Consider the following 15,153-nt stretch of genomic DNA (forward strand, 5'->3'; position numbering starts at 1 on the left):
CGCCCCCGCCCCTCTTCCCACACCCACTGCTCCGAGGGGGCGCCCTAGGGTGCTCTCCCCCGCCTCTAACCTTCCTGTCCAAAATGGGGTGCTTCTCTCAGAGGGCCACCTGCAGCCCGTGGCCTCCCGGGAGCACACCTCGTCCCCATCTGCCTGCAGCCGGCCCCGCCCACCCCGAGGGCTGCGTGCGAGGGTCTCTGTGGCCACAAGTGCTCTGGGCTCCCGGTTTCCCAGTACTGGGCCATGGGGGCTGGTGTGGGGGAAGAGATAATTTCTGGAAATGGGGGGGTAACCTTGTGAGCTCTGGATTCAGGAGGGGGCCCTCTGCCCCCGACCTTCTCTCTCCTCCTACTTGACTCCCCAACCTGCATGACCATTCTCTGGGGACTTGAACCAGCACCTGGGAACTATCAGGAACCTCCCCCACTTCTGTCAGCCAGCCTCAGGAGAGCGCCCTCAGGAGCTGCTACACCTCCCCAGGGCCTGAATAGAGGGACTTTTGGGATGTGAACTGAACAACCTTCTGGGGAGAGTCAACACCCTTTTACTCAACAGAGCAGGAACTCAGTCAGTAGGCTATTTGTGTGGAAGGAAATGAAGTCGCTTCCATGGCAGAAGAGCCCCCACCGCAGCAACCTTCGTCCCAGAGCTGCTGGCTGACCTTCTGGCCAGGATCCCTCCTACCTCAGCGTGGAAGGCCCGGCCTCGTGGAGAAGTGTAGGTTCTGAAGAAAGACCTGGCACCTGGGTTCTGCTGCTACACTTGCCTTATCTCGTGGCCCTTGTGGCACTAGCTTTCCCAGAAACTTCAAGGGCTAAGTGCCTGTGCTTGCTCAGAGGCCGCACGCCATTCCCCATTTCCAGCCTCAGGCCCTCCCTCTAGCTGCCTCCTCTAGGGACCCCCTCCCCCCAACACACACACACACACACACACACACACACACACACACACACACGCACACTGGGGATGTGCCTTCTCACAGCAGCTCAACCACTGAGATGATTTAGGGACTGTGCCCAAACTCCTGCATCCCCAGCCTCTCAAGTTTTTGCTCTGATCCCTGGCACCCCCTGGAGCTGTTCCACCTTTGGAACCTTTCCCAGGTGGCAGGAGTGCCTAGCACAGGGGTAGTGACCTAAGTCTGAGCACTGGCGACCCTACAAATCTGTTACAGAAAAACATTTTATTGAGCAGTAAGGGACCCCACTGGGGACAGAAAGGGCTGGCAATAAAGGAGCATGTGAACCTCGGGGCGGGGTGCGTGCTGCTTGACTCTCCATCCTGTTCTTGCTTCAGGGAGCAGGGCTTCCTGGGCCTCTCTGTCCTGCCTCCTGAGACCCCAGGCAGGAGGCTCTTTGGGAAGCCACAGATTGCTGCTTTCAGTTTCAAAAAGCCCAGCTCCCCCCTGGTTTGTGGTGGTGGCCGCTGACAATGGCTCAGGGCAGGAGCCCATGTGGTAGACTGCTAAGGCTTCTCTGCACCCTGTCTCTGCTCCTGCATCCTCCTCGGCTCGCAGAGTGCAGACTTCACTTTCTCCAGCTCACAAAGGGGCCCGTGAGGATTGAGCAGAGGAATGCCAGGTTTTCTTCCAGGCCAGCTTCCGCCCTGGGATGTTCAGGGCAGACTCTCATTTCAAACCTCACTTTCTGAGGCTCCTGGCTTATGGCCATTTAGTGTGCAGGGAGGCTCCTGGCTGAGGAAGGCTCAGACAGAACGACGCAGGTTCTAATCTGTGGTAGTGGGCAGTGGGGGGGGGGCGGGAGGGGTCACTGCAGGAAGAGGCATTCGCTGTCTTAGGCAGTTAAACCATTGCCCTGTCTTCAGAATGGTTCAGCCAGCAAGATTCTGTGGAGTCCGCCTCCTGGCACCATGCTACAATCGCCGGATTTTGGGTCTGGAGCAACCGAGATCTTCGTCCGACTCTTCCGGAGTGTGCTTTCTCTCGGGAGCACATCTGGGGACTGGCTTCTCGGCTTCCTCCTTTGCTGGCATGGCCAAAGGAGCATCCCCGTAGGCCCGGTAGCCACCAACCAGGCAGTATGTCTCCCCATGCCGGCCCAACTGCGTTTCTCCACACCCTCGGTTAAGGACATGGTAGTGACCAGGTTTAGGAGGAGAAATGGGAGCCACAGCTGCTGCAAAGAAAATCAGAACTGATCAGTCACTTCTGCTGTACACAGTCTCCTGCCAGAATTTCCCTCTCTCATGTCTCTCCCAGTTTCTGGCTGAAGACCTTTAATCTACTTGACATCCAAAACACAGACTTGGCCCATCACCTCTATGAGTCCCTAGAGAAGGGACACTGGCTGCAAAAGCAATTCCTAGAGCCTACGGCTGCATCAGGTGAGGTAGTCTCTTCACCGTTGCCAGGGAAAACAGTGGAACCCGAAAGAAATTGCAATCATGATCCTCTCCATCTCTCCCTTCCACAACAGAGAAAACATTTCTTGCAGTGTGTCACTTCTGAGGCTTTAATGGAAACGTCTTTCAAGTTTTGGAAAAAGATAACCTAATATAAATTGGTTAAGGACCCCTCCCACCTTGGCAACCCCTCTTGGGCCCCATTTATAATGCCTGTTACAACCACACTGAACTCTAGCCCTCTGATACTTTTATCTAGATTAGAACAAGGCCAAATACTGAGGCAGAGTGATCAGGAGACTCAGAACCGGGTTCTGGGTACCAAGTGTAGGCTCACATCCACCCAGCCTCCTGGGACACCATCTGCTCAGCCCTCCAGTCTCACTAGCGCTTCGTCACCCCCCTTGGTCCTTCCGGTCTTCCCATGAATAAGGCACCACCCTCTCCCCTAGTACTCAGCAGCTCAGTATGCGATGTGTCTGAGGGGACCGATATAGATGTGTACATGACAACACAGAGGTGCCTGGGTTTGAAGGTGCGGTTCAAGAGTGGCCCTCTTCCTCAAACTGCTCCGTTTACCATCTGCCAACAAAAATGCACTTGCCTTTTGCTAAGAGGCCAATCAGGAAAGGGTCTGAATGGAAGCATCCTGTAGCCCAAAGCGGAAGGCAACATTTATAAAGATCAGAAGCTTCCTGAACACTAGTTCAGGGATGACCTTTCACTTGTCCTCAGCAGTGAGCACTGTGGGACCCTGAAGGTGTCCCAGGTCACTGGTATTACTTACAGCTGGGAAAGCGCTGAGGTTTACGTAGTGGGCAAGCCCCACAGGAACATGTGGCAGCCAGGTGAGGTTGTGTGTACACCATGCCTCTTCTACAGATGCCCGGTCTCGGTGTACCTGCTGCACTGCCCAGCCAGGGAACAGAGCACAGGTTTGAGTAAATATAGACGATCCGGTCAGACATTCTCTCTCAGACAACCAAAGAGATTGGTATCTGGTGGAGAACTGGTAGGGAAGTTTCTCTGAGGGCAGCACGTTTCCATAGTTATGCTGCCATGGAAACTGTGAGAAGGCCTGTGAGGTCATCACTACCCAGTGAGGTCATAATAAGGAACCTGTGACTTGCGGTCAGGCTTCAGGAGGAGGGGCAGTTTTGTGGAGGAGAGCAGGGTGGAGGCAGAGGTACTCTGCCTGGTCCCTCACACCTGGGCCTCCCCACCCATGCCCTAGTCTAGTAGACACCCCACGTGGGGCATGCAGGTGGGCTGGTACAGCCCCAGGGGCCCCAGGAGGGCAAGAGAGACCCACATCCTAAAACTGGCTTGAGAGGCAAGATTAACGTTAAGAGACAGCTAGGTTGTATGGCACTGACCCTAAGAGGCAGAGAATTGTGTGGACTGGGGAATCAGGGAAGGCTCCTTGGCAGTGGGCCTGAAGGACAAGTGAGATTTGGACCCATGGGGAAGAGAGGGAAGACATTCCAGTTTGGAAGAATACAAGCAAAGACACACTCTTCTCGACCTTGTCCTGCCCCAAATATAAATTCATAGAACCCTCACATTTTTACACCTGAGGGCTTAGAAAAACCAAGATGTTAAGGAGCCTACCCAGTGTTACACAGCTAGTGAAGAGGGGTTCTGCTCAATGGTTACGTTCATGTTGGGGCTCCGGATTTACAGCTGATAGGAATGTGAGGACGAGCTCAAGCCGTTTCAAACATTTCCAAGTGATACTGAGAGAGATGTTAAAGGTGCAAAATGAGGGTGCTGAATGACCTCACAAAGTGGGAATGGCGGACCCATTTTAATATGAAATTCAAAACAAATTCATGACAAAAGGACATAATACAAAATGACAACATAATCATTACACTCCCCTCTCCCCTAGAAGTAAAAATCATTATAATCCTCTCTCTCTCCACCATGAAAGGATGAGATAAAGGCTCAGCAGCAGCCCCCGTGAAAATCATGGTCAACACTGTGAAGAGGGGTTAGTAAGACAACTTGGTCTGACTCAGAGAAGGAAAGAGACAACTCTGCCCTTAGCCTGATCAGGCCCACAGGAAGGAACCACATTGGGGGCAGCTTTTGATAGTGTGGCAATGAGAGAGAACCTTCTTTAGGAGGGGACTCCCTGTTGCCGACCTTGAAAAAGCAAAGATGGGACCTTCGTTTACTGGGGCTGTTGCAGAGGGGATGTGCCCAGGAGGTAGAGACTGCTTGGACTACCCTTTTAGAGGTTGGGCCACCCTGGTTGAGAACCACAGCACCTTCTATCCCTAAACTGCTTGAATCAGTGGGTGCCCGTTAGGACAGACGAAGTCAGGCCTCATTGGAGCAGACTGCCTTTGGGAGTGGTAGAAGGTAAAATGTGAAGGGGAATGCTTGCTCTGGCGGAGGTTTGTCACGGCAGGTGGGCCAGCATGAGACCATTCAGAATCTCCAAGGCTCCGGAGATTACTTGGCTGGGAGCATCCCTCTGATGTGGTGTGGGGACTCCTACCTTAACAGGACCTGGCTGGGCATCTGGGGGAGGCAGAATAAACGGTTTATTAACTTAAGAGAGCGAGAGAATCACCTGGGGGGTTCCACCAAACCACTTAAAAAGCCTTGTACCTGGATTCTTGAGCCAACCCTCAGAAAACTTATCTAGATCTGGAGTAGGGCTCAGGAAGCTGCACTTTTCATAAGCTTCCTGGGCAGTCCCACCACAGTGGTCCATGGATAGAGAGACCAAATTATTGTGTATTCTCGGTTGCTTTTGGGAGTCAAAGTGGGCAATATTAAAAACTGCAGCAGGCATATGTATAAATAGGGAATATTCAAGGCAAGCAGAGGTGTATAGTTATTCAATGCATTAATCAGATTTGAGAAAAGCTAGCCTGGTGGTTAAAGAACACAACCCTGAGGACAGACAAACCAGATTCTTTCCTACTGACTTGTGTGATTTTGACCAAGTTCTTTTATCCTTCTGACTGTTTCTTCATATGGAAAAGAGCTATGACTGTACATTTAGCACAATATTCTCTTTCGGCAAAGGTTGCTCTGGGTCCATTTGTGTTCTCTGCAACTTAACCCTTTCCAGTGCGCAAGCATTTTTAAGTTGTTTGGTGAAGTATTACATTTGACTTTCAACAGTTCATTACTTTGGGCAAAGCTTATATAATGCTGCAGAGACTAGAACCTATGCAGAGATAGTGAGAGGATGTTATAAGCTTATTCTGCTGGTTTATAAAAAAGTTTAACCTTTTCTTCTCTTCCTCCACCTGCCACCAAGAGATGAGAAAGAAGGCAGAGCCTGGAAATGCACACCAAGCAATATTTCTGTGTCAGTTTGCCTTTGATTCCTCTGCCAGTACTTCCCAGAGAGATTTCACCAAAAGTGCCTAAGCTTGCCATGGCCAAGAAAATTTCTTGTGAAGAAAATTTCTCTTTATTGCTAGTCACATCCCCTTTTCCTTCTCCTGGAGGCTTAATGGATGTTTGGGGGCAGGAAACAAAATTTAAACTAAAACATCAATTGAAAGAGCCTTCGTCCTAAGTGTGGTAGTTTGGAGTGTGAATCTTCTCAGGGTTTACTGAATTCTGCCCCAGTGGAAACTGTTATTAAGGGGCACCCATAGAAACATCGCTTATTGTTAGAAACCATGACATAATACAGAGCCAAGATCGACATTATTCTTCACGTGAAAGACTACAGAGAGCCAAGCTCAGTAGTTCACCCTCAAGTGTTGGCCAGCAACTTACCTTTTGAAGCCAGACAGCAGCCCGGGTCTTCAGAAGGTGACTAGGCAGCCCAGAGCACCCTACTGACAAGTGTGCTCACCCATCCAGCACAGAGGGAAAGGTCCCTGTTATGGCATCATATATAAGCCTGCTGCAGTAAGGTTTGCTGGTGCAAAGGCTCTCTGAGGACCCCAGTCCTGGAAGGCTTCTCCTCTGGCAAGCTGCCAGTTCAATCTTCTGAGCCAGGCTCACGTCCCAGGGATGGGTCACAAAGCTGATGACAGTGACTGGCACCTCGATCCCCACCCGGCCCACCCTCCCTGCTCTGTGGATGTAGTCTTGCAGGGTGAGAGGGGAATCATAATTGATGACTAGCTCCACCTGGGTGCTGTCCAGGCCCTGAGAGGCGATGTCTGTGCAGAGAAGAATGTCTCGGGAGCCCTTCTGGAAGGACTGGAAGATGCCTGCTCTCATTGAGGCTGGTATTTGTCCCTGCAGTCTTAAGTGTTGGATTTTGTGGTCATCCAGAATATATACCCCAGCCAGTTCACAGCGCTGTAGCAATTACAGAACACAAAACAGTTCCTGCGGCGCCAGTCCTATATGCTCTGTCATGCTGTCTAAGGATCTGTACCAACCCTGTCACCTTCTCTGTTCCCTTCGGCCTCATGAATGTCTGTCTGACATGAGGCATGATGCAGTGGAGCTTGTCACTGGTAACGGGGGTTAGAGAGTCTAAGCTGGCAACTTTACTCAGCAGCTGGCCTACACCTTCGGGAAATGTGGCACCCACCAGCACTAACTGAGCTTTGGGATTGAAGGGGTCTTTTATGTCAGCTGAGCCTTCTACTATATGGCTCCCCTCCAAAATGTAATCCACCAGTTCCAGGAAGATTTCATCCAACAGCATGTCTGCATCATCCAACACCAAGAAGGAGAGCTGCTCCAGGCTGATCAGTTGAGTTTTCAGGGCCTTCCACAGAGCCCCCGGAGTGGCCACCAGAATATCTGCTGGAGGTTGTTTGGACAGTTGCAGCCTGATCCTCCTCATGCCATGGCCTCCCCCTAACTCCCGCACCTGGAGGTCCAAGGAGCTGCCCAAGGCCTGGGCCACGGCACTCACCAGTTCGGCTAATTCTCGAGAAGGCACAAGAACCAGGCCTCGAGGAGCAGGGATACGACAGGGGTCCAGCCTTGGCTGGCCCAACAGCCGTTGAAGGAGAGGTAGCATGTAGCTGAGAGTTTTGCCACTGCCGGTTTCTGCGGCGCAGAGAATGTGGCGGCCGCGAAGAAGTGGGGGAATGGTACTCGACTGCACGTTTGTGGGCCGAACAACTTCGGGAGCAGCCTCCTGTAGCGCGCTCAGAACGGGGAGCTCCAGACACACTTCAGTGCAGCTGTCCTTGGGCGAAAGGTTCCGCAGCGCTGGAGCCTCATGTTGCGCGCACTCGATGGAGAAATGGTCCGCGTGGGTGCACCGATTCCTCCAGCCCCACGAAGAGAGTGGCGCGGGTTCCAAGAGCCCAGCGTGAGGTGAGCCGGCTGGTTCAAGTCCGGTCGCCGCACTGACATCAGCGTCAGCCCAGGACGCGCCAGCAACGGCCGCGGGGGGGCTCCGCTGCCCACTCTGCCGCTCTTCCTGCCGCCGCTGTAGAGCCCGCAGGATGCGCACCACGGGCAGGGGCTCGATGGGACCGCAGACCGTCAGGTCCCGGCGAGGCGCCAGAAGCAACCGAGCCGCGAGCGACAACAGCCGCAGCCGCCGTGCGAGAGCCATACGCCCCTTGTTGCGGGAGAGGCGCACGACAGTGACGTCACCGGCGCGCCAAGGCCTCGCGGACGGTGGCCGGCGCGGCTCAGTAAGGCCCGCGGACTCGGCGAACTGTGTGGAAGGAGCGGGATGTGCAGAGCTCAGCAACGGCGAGGTGTGTAGGTCCGAACCGGGGATGGTGACTCCAGACCCCCGCCAACCTTGGGGAAGGGTGCGCGACGGAGGCAGGACCGGGGTCCGGCGATACGCGGCGATGGGGCCCTGGCATTACGAACCAGGAGGGCGGAGGGCTTCTGGCGATCCGATGTCCGATCCCTGCCGTGCTCTTTTGTCGCCCTCACAGCTCCTGTCATGGCTTGGCCAGTTCGGGTCTCCCCCTGTGACTTATGATGAGGGTGCGGCGATGTTTTCCCAGATGTGGTCCCCGTGTAAGGTCTTTGAATACAAGTATTTATTGAGAGTCTGAGTGAATGGGGTCAGGCCTGGGGGCCGAGACCAGGAGTCCGGAGTCGTAGGTCCAGGCTCACCCTTCCCTTAGAGCTCCCCAGAGAGCTGAGGGCCCCGAGGGCAAGCTGATGGCTTTCAGCGTATCTTCTCTTCAGTCAAGAGAACTCATCTCTTGGTACTTTTCCCCTTTCTTTTCAGCTGAGGTTCATTCTCCCCTCCCTTGTCACCCTTTCCAAATTCTCATCCTGAACCCACTGCTTTCTTGGGTAGTTCACCTCCAACGGCTTTCCAGTCAGATACCTCAATTCCGTAAACAGCAGAGAGGAGGGTCCTGCTACAGGTTTGTGTCTTGTCTCACAAAGCCACGGTCAGGCAGAATATTTTACTTTAATTCAGTTGTTCAGGTTGCCAAAAAGCCTTAGACAACAGGTACTTCCTGAACGGATACCGAAAATGGGTGTCCGATCATTTCTGTAATTTCCAGTGTCTCGGGTAGGAGATAAGGTAAACGTGGATTAATCACCTGGGAGGTTCTTAACATCTGGCGAAAGAGTTTTACTTTCATCAGATACCGTTATAGAGATAAATACTATCAAATTTCAAATAGCATTTTGATACACGATAGACGTTCTGGAGAGTTGAATGCTAAGCCAGCAGAGGAGAGGGTTTTGAGTCCTCATGGGTGAACAGAGTCATTGGAAAGAGCAGTGGCTCTTGAGTGAGGGTGATTTTGCCATCACCCGTCCTCCAGAACGTTTGACAATGGCTGGAGACATTTTTCTTTGTCACATCCGGGGTGTGGGGGCGGGTGGGACGGTGCTGCAGACATCGAGTGGGTAGTGGCCAGGATGCTACTACATATCGTACAAGACATAGGACAGCCCTCCCCACCACCCCAAAAGAATTATCTGGCCCAAAATGTCAATAGCGTGCTATGGAGAAACCTTGGATAGAGGCTGAGGACTGAAGAGAGGCTGAGGTTCTCACATGTACTCTCCCTTCAGGTTGTCAGTCACATTTGCCAGACCCTTGTGTGGCCCTGCCCCTTTCCTAGAATCTGTAGCAGGCACACTGATGCCATTGCTTGTCACGGCCTTGGGATGAGAAAACCTTGGGGGCTCCTCAAAGTCATAAACACAGGAAGGAAGGAGTGATTTAGGAGGGTGACGTGGGAGAAGAGAGCTTTAGGAAGAACAAAATTGTCCTCATGTGTTTGGGAAATGTGCCAGATGGAAAAGAGATGAGGTGTGCCATGGGGTGTACCATTGCAGAAGGCAGACTGGGACTGATGCGTGACAGGGAGTCCGATTCTGAACTTGATATAGACTGCTGTAGCAACTAGAAGTGCCTAGACCTGTCTAGAGAGTGCTGGGTTTTCTGTCACTGCAAAGTTCATGTATAGGCTGATGACCAGTGACTGGTGATATGAAAGAGGGGATTTCATATAAAGGATGCTCTAAGATATTGTGATTCTACACCACTTTTACGATTCTTTCCCAGAACTCGGAGCTCCTCGTTCGTTAGCTGAAGAGCTCCTTGGATGTCTGCTCTGACAAGTTTCATCCATTTACATGTGCCACTCATTTTTCAGGTACAAAACAAAGAATCGCTTTGCACAGAGCCAGAAGGGATACACTGAAAGAATGATCAGAAAAGAATAATACATAGGTAAGCATTTACATTGACTTTCTCCACATATTTGAGACAGGGTAGCTGGTTAGTGGCTGCTTTCTCGTGCTCGAGCCCTTACAAAGTGAATCTCCTCAGCATGTCATAGAGGTTGGAGCCTGTCTGAGCCTGTGTGTCTCTGCCCGTGGCCCCTAGTTTCTTCGTGTCATTGCTTTAGATACTGTGTAAGGCCCTTCTCTTTTCCTCCGATCACAGCAGACATTGAGTAACCTCTAGTTCTGACTGAGATGCATATTTCACATTATAGTACTTTGAAATGAGAAAGGTTTACCTATTGTGGAAACAAATGTAGGCTCCTGGGAGTGTTAGTGTCACTTGGTAATGTTTTTCCCAGGGCTGCCATGGTAACTGACCTTGCCTGGTTACTCCCTAAGTTTTGAAAAGAATGTCTCCTTGGATCTCAGGTGATAGTGGTACATTCCTTCCTTCATTTATTCATTCAGTATATATTTTCTGAGCACCATGTATGTCCCAGGTACTTTTCATATGGACAGTGAATGAAACAGACAAAATTCCTGCCCTAGTGAAGTGTATATTCTGATTAAAATGGGGTGAGGCCTGGCCATTGGTAGTTTTAAAAATCTCTCCAGATGATTCTAATGTACAGCTAGGTTTGAGAATCACAGTTATAAGTGAAGCACGTTGGGAATTGCAAAGGCATTGCAGAAATAAAAAGTGGCTGGCTATTCGTATTCCTTCGCTATTCCTGCATTCTCCTGCCTGCATCCGGACTGTTGTACAAGTGCCGATCATTTTCTTTTCAGCCCTTTTCGCTGTTTGCCTAGACCCTTTATCCCTCTTTCTAACCTAACACCCTACCTACCTCCTTCTGGTCTTCCAACCTCCAGTCCATCATCTGTTTGGGATTTGTCCTAAAGTTGGTGGGAAGCCATTGCAGGGTATAAACAGGGAAGTGGTGTTAGCAGAGATGCCTTTTTCAGACACCGTACTGGCTATTATAAGAGAATGGATAGGAGGGGGCGGGAGAAGATTTGGGGAGACTCATTAGGAGACTGGCTTTGTGCACAGTGGTGGCCTTGGAGGTGGAGTAAAGCAGGCACGTTAGAGTCATATTTGGAAGGTTAGTGATGGCTTGGAGGCGAATAGGAGTAAGCGATGAATTGGATGTGGGGAATGTGGGTTAATGGTGTGTAATTGGGTAAATGGAGGTGCTACTTACTGAAATGGGAAAAATTTTCTCCCCACGTATTGGCCTGATAAACACCTTCTCACCCTTTAGACCTTGAATCAGAGATCCTTTCTTTTTTTATTTTAATATATTTTATTTTATTTCATTTTTATTTGGGCTGCGGTGCCGGCTTTCAGGACCTTAGTTCCCCAACCAGGGATTGAACCCAGGCCCCCTGAACTGGAGGCACAGGGTCCTAACCAGAGGACCACCGGGGAATTCCCAGCAGAGATTTTTTTCTTTGTTTTTTTTTTTAAATATAAGCTTTAATTAATCAATTTTTGGTCGCGTTGGGTCTTCGTTGCCGCGCGTGGGCTTTCTGTCGTTGCGGCGAGGAGGGGCTACCCTTCGTCGTGGGGCACGGGCTTCTCACTGCAGGGGCTTCTCTTGTTGCGGAGCACGGGCTCTATGTGCGCGGGCTTCAGAAGTTGTGGCGCACGGGCTCAGTAGCGGTGGCTCGTGGGCTTAGTTGCTCCGAGGCATGCGGGATCTTCCTGGAGCAGGGAGCAAACCCGTGTCCCCTGCATTGGCAGGTGGATTCTTGTTTTTGTTTTTGTTTTTGTTTTGTTTTGTTTTAAACATATTTATTGGAGTATAATTGCTTTACAATGGTGTGTTAGTTTCTGCTGTATAACAAAGTGAATCAGCTCTATGCATACGTATATCCCCATATGCCCTCCCTGTCGAGTCTGCCTCCACCCTCCTCTAGGTGGTGGCAAGGCACTGAGCTGATCTCCCTTTGCGATGCCGCTGCTTCCCACTACCTGTTTTACATTTGGTATTGTATGTATGTCAGCGCTACTCTATTACTTCATCGCCGCTTACCCTTCCCCCTCCCCGCGTCCTCAAGTCCATTCCCTACGTCTGCGTCTTTATTCCTGTCCTGCCCCTAGCTTCATCAGAACTCTTTTATTTTTTTAGATTCCATACATATGTGTTAGCGTACGGTATTTGTTTTTCTTTCTGACTTACTTCACTCTGTATGACAGACTCTAGGTCTATCCACCTCAGTACAAGTAACTCAATTTCGTTTCTTTTTAAGGCCGAGCAATATTCCATTGTATATATGTGCCACGTCTTCTTTATCCATTCATCCGATGATGGACACTTGGGTTGCTTCCATGTCCTGGCTATTGTAAATAGTGCTGGCTGGCGGATTCTGAGCCGCTGCGCCACCAGGGAAGTCCACAGAGATTACTTTTTGAGGGAGGCCCTCCTCAACCCCCATCAGTCTCTTCGCTGCTGAGCTAGACTCCTACAGCCTTACGTAAGTGCTCCATCACAGCACCGTGCACACTTTTATTTTCACACATATCTGTAAGTTCCCTTTCTATAACCCTCTGTCCTATTGAACCTTACCCTCCTGCCTCATCTTTCTGTCTCTAGTGCCTAGCAGTGCTTGGCGTATCTTAGGGGCTCAGTAAGTGTCCGTTGAATAAATAATTGGAGACAGAGTACGAGGCTTAGGAAGGTTGATCAAGGCTTTGTCTTCTACACGTGGAGTAGGAGATGCCCTTAACACATCCGAGTGGGGATGTGTTTTGAGCAGTTGGTGGGAGGTTGGGATGCCTTTGGAGATGATCGTGGCCAGTAGTTTATACCATGGGAGTGAATACATTTGTGGGGCAGGATGTGTGAAATTAGCAGGGAAGAGGGCCCACGACTGAGGAGCAACCTCAACATGTGAGGGAAGGAGGTGAAACCAGGAAAAGAGACTGCAAAGCAGGGGTAGAGAGAAAAACTGGGAGAGTGTGCGGTCGACGAACCCAGGGAGGAGAGAGATCAAGCAAGAGGGGAGGCTTCACCGTGCCACGTGCTGCTAGCAGAACACGACTGAGGACAGGTCAGTGTCTCATAGGTTGAGCCACTTCGAGGTAATTGGTGACTTGAATCAGAGCAGTTTTGGGAGAGTGGCAGAGGGGGAGGGCATGCCGGAGTGGGCTGAGTAGTACAAAGGTGTAGTACCTCTGAGAAGAGCATCCTTGGCAAGCTTTGTGGTTTTTAGGAGGGACCGAGTTTGCTTAGAATAAATGAATTAACAGTTATCTCTGGGCCACGGGATTTGGATTTTCTTCGTTTTACTCCTGTTGCTCTCCCTTCAAAATATTTTTAGAATGTGACCACGTCTCGCCACCTCCCCTACTATCTCTCCGTCCTGAGCCACCATCATCTCTGACATCGGTGGCAGAAGAGCCTTCTGATGACCTGCCAGTGTCTACCGTGACCCCCACAGTCTGTTTTTCATACAGCAGTCGGCGTGATCATGGGGAAGGTGATCCGTCATGCCACTCCTCTCCTTAAAACCCTTCACTGGCTCCTACCGTGAAGCGCTAACACAGCCCGCAGAGCGTCCGACAAGGCCATTCGGGGTCCGACCGCTGTGTCCTACCTGCTCGCTGCTCTCCATCCATTGTGTATCTGACTTCCGTTACCCTCTTCTCCTTTCTGTGCTGCAACCACAGTGGCCTCCTTCCTGTTCTTCTAACACGCCAGACAAGCTCCTGCCCCAGGGTCGCTCTTCCATTAGATACGAACTTGGCTAACTCAGATCTCTGCTCAGATGTCACCTGCTCATTGAAGTTTATCTGGGCTCCTTCCTCTATTTAAAATTTTATTTTTTTTTATTTTTTTTTATTTTTTTTTTTTGCGCTACATGGGCCTCTCACTGTTGTGGCCTCTCCCGTTGCGGAGCACAGGCTCCGGACGCACAGGCTCAACAGCCATGGCTCACGGGCCCAGCCGCTCCGCGGCATGTGGGATCCTCCCAGACCGGGGCACGAACCCGTGTCCCCTGCATCGGCAGGCGGACTCTCAACCACTGCGCCACCAGGGAAGCCCTAGGATGCTCTAAGATATTGTGATTCTACACCACTTTTACGATTCTTTCCCAGAACTCGGAGCTCCTCGTTCGTTAGCTGAAGAGCTCCTTGGATGTCTGCTCTGACAAGTTTCATCCATTTACATGTGCCACTCATTTTTCAGGTACAAAACAAAGAATCGCTTTGCACAGAGCCAGAAGGGATACACTGAAAGAATGATCAGAAAAGAATAATACATAGGTAAGCATTTACATTGACTTTCTCCACATATTTGAGACAGGGTAGCTGGTTAGTGGCTGCTTTCTCGTGCTCGAGCCCTTACAAAGTGAATCTCCTCAGCATGTCATAGAGGTTGGAGCCTGTCTGAGCCTGTGTGTCTCTGCCCGTGGCCCCTAGTTTCTTCGTGTCATTGCTTTAGATACTGTGTAAGGCCCTTCTCTTTTCCTCCGATCACAGCAGACATTGAGTAACCTCTAGTTCTGACTGAGATGCATATTTCACATTATAGTACTTTGAAATGAGAAAGGTTTACCTATTGTGGAAACAAATGTAGGCTCCTGGGAGTGTTAGTGTCACTTGGTAATGTTTTTCCCAGGGCTGCCATGGTAACTGACCTTGCCTGGTTACTCCCTACGTTTTCCATTCGACGCAGCAGGCCCACCGGTAGGCCTCTCACCTGAGAAGTCCAGAATCGGGAACACACAGGCTGTATCAGTTGCACTGCGGCCTTATTCACAATAGCCAAGATGGTGAAGCAACCAAAATGTCCATCAACAGGTGAATGGATAAAGAAAAAGAGGTCCATGTACACAGTGGAATATTCACCATGGAGAACAATGAAACACTGCTCTTTGAGGCACCACAGATGAGCATAGAGATAATCATGGAACATGAGGTAAGTTGGAAATCAAAAGACCTATATCCTATGATATTACTTATAGGTGTTATCTAATAACTGACACACAGGAAAATATTTCCACAGAGAAAGACACTCACAGATGTAGGAAAAAACTATACTTATCTAAAAGGAAAGGTGGGAGGAATGGATAAATTAAGATCAGTGTTACATATACCAATACATATTATATACATGTGTCACAAAGACCGACCATATAGCAAGGGAGGTCTACGGAACACTGTGTAATATT

The 15,153-nt window shown here is 50.5% G+C and overlaps 1 long non-coding RNA gene and 1 pseudogene across 2 annotated transcripts; one reads left to right on the forward strand and one right to left on the reverse strand.

Annotated features, from left to right (window-relative positions):
- Positions 1-6,226: 6,226 nt before the first annotated feature.
- LOC308630128 (putative ATP-dependent RNA helicase DDX28) lies at positions 6,227-7,954 on the reverse strand (annotated as a pseudogene). Its single transcript has one exon. The product of its transcript is annotated as a putative ATP-dependent RNA helicase DDX28 (transcript).
- Positions 7,955-8,024: 70 nt separating this feature from the next.
- LOC308629888 lies at positions 8,025-14,590 on the forward strand. Its single transcript, XR_014017728.1, has 3 exons — positions 8,025-8,289; positions 9,900-9,976; positions 14,169-14,590. It is a non-coding gene; the product is annotated as an uncharacterized lncRNA (long non-coding RNA).
- The last annotated feature ends 563 nt before the right edge of the window (positions 14,591-15,153 follow it).

The sequence above is a fragment of the Mesoplodon bidens genome (assembly GCF_964165515.1).
Source record: "Mesoplodon bidens genome assembly, chromosome: 16".
Lineage (NCBI taxonomy): Eukaryota > Metazoa > Chordata > Mammalia > Artiodactyla > Ziphiidae > Mesoplodon > Mesoplodon bidens.